The following is a 5,828-nucleotide window of genomic DNA, read 5'->3' as shown; positions in this document are numbered from 1 at the left end:
AGGACTTGGAACAGGCATATTCAAAGGAGATCACATAATTGTTTCATGTCTGCTTGCCACTAAAAGTGATAACTTTAGCAACTTAGAGTGTGACCTTGGAGGTAATATTGACCCACAGTTTCATATTTTAAAAACCTATTTAAAAGGTAGAAAATATAATAGTTCATTGAACCAGTAGGAGCCTCAGAGATAACCTACTGTATTCCTCTCTTTTTACTGATGAGGAGAATTAAGCTCAGAGAAGTTAAGTGAAGTAGAATAAAATAGTGGCCAAAGCAAAGGCTCTGAGATCATTACACACCTGGGTTTGTTTCTTGATTCCACAATCGACTACTTGTGAGTCTTTGTCAACTTATTTAACCTCTCAAGTCTTTAGCTTCCTCATTTGGGTTAGATGACAGCTAAATGGAGTAAGGCATGAAATGCATCTAATGCAGTCTTGAAATAGCTTAGACACCTATAACAACAAAATTCTTATTTAAAATGTATTTCACAGACACTTACTGAGTGTGCTGTGTCAGGCATGTGCTACATTGTAGAGATATAATTTTGTGGAAGGCAGAATAATGGCCCCCCAAAGTTATGCACAGAAACCTGTGAATGTGTTACCTTGCATGGCAAAAGAGACTTTGCAGCTGGCTCTTGAGATGGGGAGTGTCTCCTGGATTATCCAGGTGGGCCTAGTGTAAGCACAGGTGTCCTTTAAAAGTGAAAGAAGGAGGAGGGAGAGCCAGAGTCAGAGAGGGACATGTGATGATGGAAGCAGAGGTTGGAGTGATGTGGCTGTGAGCAATGGAATGCAGACATTCTCTAGAAGCTGGAAAAGGCAAGGAACAAGTTCTCCCCTACAACCTCCAGAGGGAACACAGCTTTACTGACACTGTGGTTTTAGCCCTGTAAGACCCGTTCCTGACTTCTGATTTTTACAACTGTAAGATACTAGATTTGTGTTGCTTTAAGCCACTAAGTTTGTGGTTATTTGGTACAGCAGCAATAGCAAACGAATATAATTTTAAAGAAGACACAGTCCCTAACTTCAAGGACACGATTATTACAACTTAACCATTCTCTTTTGGCCTATGTTACCTATTCTCACTTCAGTGCTCTTTGTGCTGCAATAATATATCCCAGTTACCAGGCATTGACACATCAACATCATGACTTTTTACTATAACTTCATATCACCTGACACCGTACCTGTAATTTTGGGGGTTAGCATCAGGTGAACCATGTTACTACTGGCTTCAACCTCTCCCTATGCAAATATGTTTATAAAAGTCACAAGTTTGATAGTATTAACTATATTCTTTTTGAATATGCGTGAAGATATGCCCATACCCACTAAAATGATTGTTTCACATGGCCCCTCCCCTTAAATTACTTACGACCCATCAGTGATGCCCATCAGTATTTTGGGACACCTAGCTGTACTCTTTGAGCATTTAGCAGGGTTTTCCTATCTTGGAGCTTTATGTTGGGGAATGTAGTTTGCTTTGATGAAGCATGGTTTAACCAGCATGACTACTAACCAGCATAACAGCAACAGTGGAAAGATGCCAGGAACTCGGTTCCTTGCTGATCTATGTATGATGTTATTAGGCATCCGTCTCTAGTCAGCTCTCCTGAGAGCTTGTAGATCTGTGTAACTTGGAAAAGGAGCACACTGCTTCAGCGTGTTTTGCACCCTCCCTCACAGAGGCAGCTCCACTCTTTCACTGCTTGCTAACACGGTTCTTCAATGCAAAACAACTCTCCAAAAATTTTTTTTTTAAAAAGAGATTTTATGTCAACATTCAAACTCCCAGATTTTGGTGTTGATTTAGGTAAACTAGCCAAATTCTTGCATGTCCCAAATAAAATGATGTGCTAGTGACTGGGGAAGACACGACACCACTGAACACATGATACAAATCGTCTCCAACTCTTCTGCAGTTACAGGAGTGAGTTGGAACAGCACACAGGAGGCTATAGATGGCAGCTTTGACAATGACACAGCTGATCAGACCAGGCCTAACTGAATTTTGTGTGGCTTTGAGGACTGAGGTTTCTTATTTCTTTCCCTTCCATCAGGGGTAAAACATTCTCGAATCATCTCTCCACTGCATATGCCATGCTTATTTTTTCACCTCAGGGACACAGGCCTCTCTTTCCCCTCAGCCCTAATGTCTTCCATCGAGACCACAGTGAGGAAGGCGTCATGTGTCCCCGTCGTGTCCCTGTTGGTCTAGTTTAGCAGAAAGAAGACAAGAGTCATAAGACCTGGATTGCCTACCTCGCTTGGTCACATAGCCACTGTGTCACCTTCAGCCGGATTCCAAACTTTCGTGAGTCTCTTTTCCCTTATTTATAAAATGGCAGGGGCTTCCCTGGTGGCGCAGTGGTTGGGAGTCTGCCTGCCAATGCGGGAGACACGGGTTCATGCCCCGGTCCGGGAGGATCCCACATGCCGCTGGGCGGCTGGGCCCGTGAGCCATGGACGCTGAGCCTGCGCGTCCGGAGCCTGTGTTCCGCGACGGGAGAGGCCACGACGGTGAGAGGCCCGCGTACCGCAAAAGAAAAAAAAAAAAAATGGCAATAATCATACCTTGAAATGTTGGTAGTTCAAATAAAATTATACTGTGAACAAAGGACAAACTCCCGTAAAAGCTTTTTGCCAAATGTAAAGTGTCTCTCTTTGCCTTGACCCATGTTGTTGCCTAGCATCTCTTTAGACAAATATCCTGATTAGTCATTCGTTTACTCCCACAAATATAGAGAAACGTCACCAGATCCTGTGGGTCTTACCTTAAAACACTTACAGAGTTTAAGTAGTTTCACATTTTCACTTTGATGCAGTGTCATCTGGCCACCGCTTACCTCTGTAAATTTATGTCTCTTTGGCTTATACGTCTTTAGCCACACTGGCTTCTGATATGTCCCTAACCATACCAAGGTCATTTCCATCCCACAGGCTTTACAGTATACACTTGCTTTGACTAGAGCTCTCTTCCTCCTGCACAGCTGGATCCTTGTACCTTCACAGGACTAAGCTTATATGTCACCTTCTCAGAGACCCTTTCCTCAACTGCTTTATCAAAAAGAAATCTTTTTGTTTCATAATTCCTTATCACAGTAGCCTCTATATTTCCTTCATACAGCTGATCATAAACTATAATTAATCTTCTTGTCAACTGATAGCCAGTTTATTGTCTGCTGCCAGTAAAAAGTGAGCTCCGTGAGGGTGGGGACCATTTCCTCTCTAGATTTAAGAATAAAGCTCAGTAAAGTAGGCGTTCATTCTGGCAAAACCATGCTGGTGCGTGGACCCTAAGGCCGTGATGGGGGTCAGTTGAGCAAGAGATTTAAATCCTCTTGTGGGCTTCTATTTAGGAAGATACTGTCCTCTGGGAAATATTGTTAATATTTCTTCTTCTTCAACACCCTCAGCATCTATCATAGGGCCTGACACACAGCTAGGCCTTGCTACGTTTTGGTTTGGATAGAATGAAATCTGCCTCTGTTTTCTGAAATGGACTGGCAGATGAACACGTAGCTGCTCCCTTGATCCCAGAGAGCTGGCATCTCATGACCTCTCCCCCCACCTCAGCAATTCAACCTTTGGTGATGTGACACTCCTGGAAAGGCCTTCCTCTCCCCCTCACCCACTGCCTTGCACCGAATCCCTCTGAGTCTGTTGAAACACAGTAAGGGCTTTCCAACTTCTATACTACTTGTCGAAGGGAGTACTTATAAGAACTTCTTAAAAATAAAAATAATTGATGGTAATACTCATAATGTGTTAAAACATATAGTATAACATGTACCAGCCACTATTCCAAGAGTTTTGCACATTAGTTGTTGAATATTAACTCATTTGATCCTAACAATAACTCCATGAGGTAGGTTATAATTATTTCCTCCATTTTGTAGCTAAGGAAACTGAGGCACTGAGGGGTTGAGGAACTTGTCAGTGACGAGGCTGGGACATGAGCCTGGTCAGCCTGTCTCGAGGGATCCTGTGCTTAGCAATTCAGCTGTCAATATTGCAGTTCCTAAAGACAGATCTTTTGGACCTGTCATTAGCCTTCCCTAAGCCAGACGGCATATTTATTCTCTAATTAAATGTTTAATTTTTTTACATAAGTAATGCATGACATAAATTCTTCTGTAAAGCAAGTAACACCTTCAAATAAAGTAAAAGTTCCCCTTTGACCTCCTTTTATAGCCCTGAACTGCTTCTTCCTTCTCCATGGGTAGCCATTATACCCAGTTTTGTGTCTGTCCTTCCTAGCCTTTCCCTATGCATCTGCATGCACCTGTGTATTAACAGAAAACACAAACTATTGCTGTGGGGTTTTTTTTTCCAATTATACATAGAGAGCAACATGTATAAATAATTAAATCATTTAATTGTACATATTAAGCCCTTTCTCTGACAATACACATTTAGGTGGTCTTTTGCTAGCTGCAGGGCTGATGCTCAGCTGGGACACTGCAGTAGGGCTATACCTGTGGCTGACATTCTGAAACGCTTCTGTATCATTTGGTAAATAGTCTCTGCTGTTCTCCTAGGACCAGGACCAAAAATACATTCATGGGTCCACGAAAAAGTTTTAATTTTAATTTCTTTGAAAATCCGAAGAAAGAAATGAATATCATAATAATGACTTAATTCTGGGTACTGAGATTGTTGGTGATTTTTATATTCTTCTCAGGGCTTACCTATTTTTTCCAAACATCTACAATAAACATATGTTATGTGTGTAACAAGGGAGATGTTTTCAATTACGTTTACAACAACATATTGATGAGAATGGAAAATGCACATCCTATAATGTTAAAGAGCAAAAAGCAGAAATTAAACAATATATAAACACAATTTGACCCACTTAGGTATAGATGCATTATATACAAGAAAAACAATGGAAGAAAATATACTGTGCAGAGCCTTGAGTAGACATCTCTTAGTTGTGGGATTATAGGTGATTTTTATTTTCTTTTATTTTTTCTGAATTTTCCAAGTTATTTTATAATGAAAACATATTATTATTATAATCATAAAAAGTAAGAGTTAAAAAAATAATAATGACTTAAAAAATGAATCTAGCCAAGGTGGATTTTTTTTTCTCTTTATACCAACATAGCCATAAAAAACACTTTTGGTGTTTTATGTAGGACAGGGCCAACAAAGGCAAAAGTATCTTGAATAAATACCTAGGGCCCTGCCTGGTTCCTCTCCAGGATGCAGTAAGTACAGGGTCAATGCCTGGCAAAGCAGGGCCTTCCCAGGACCCATCCCATGTTTGGACTGGTGTCAGTTAGGACTGGTCAAGGCCATTCTCTATCTATGGGTGAACGTTTTTGAATATGACTAACATCCATGTTATTCTGAAGTGAAAAATGTGCTGCCTCATGCAAAGATATTTCTGATGCAAGCAGCAGAAATCGACACAAATGAGCCTAAGCAAAACCAAGCATGTGGGTGGGGGATCTAAAGCAGAGAGTGGTTAGGACAAGGAGGCCTGGAGGAGTTTCAGAAAACTTGCCAAGGAGCCAAGTGTCCATCCTTCTCGTCTCCAAGCCACAGGCCTCTCTGCTGCTTCCCTCTGCTTATCTGCTTCCACCCTCTCTCTCTTTGAACCATTTTCTCACTTCTCCTTTACAGCTCTGCCATTAATGAGACTCACCTCCCACCCAGCAGTTTTGTTTCTCATTTCAAATTCCTACGTGAGACAGAATCGATTTCGCCTTGCTTATTAGGTCAGATGCTTATCGCTCATCCAGTAAGCTAGGGCCAGAGGCCAAGGAAATGGCAGCAGAGGGGGTGTGGGTGGTATTTGCACACACAC

Source organism: Orcinus orca, chromosome 6 (genome assembly GCF_937001465.1).
Source record: "Orcinus orca chromosome 6, mOrcOrc1.1, whole genome shotgun sequence".
Lineage (NCBI taxonomy): Eukaryota > Metazoa > Chordata > Mammalia > Artiodactyla > Delphinidae > Orcinus > Orcinus orca.
This window is presented reverse-complemented; position numbering follows the sequence as displayed.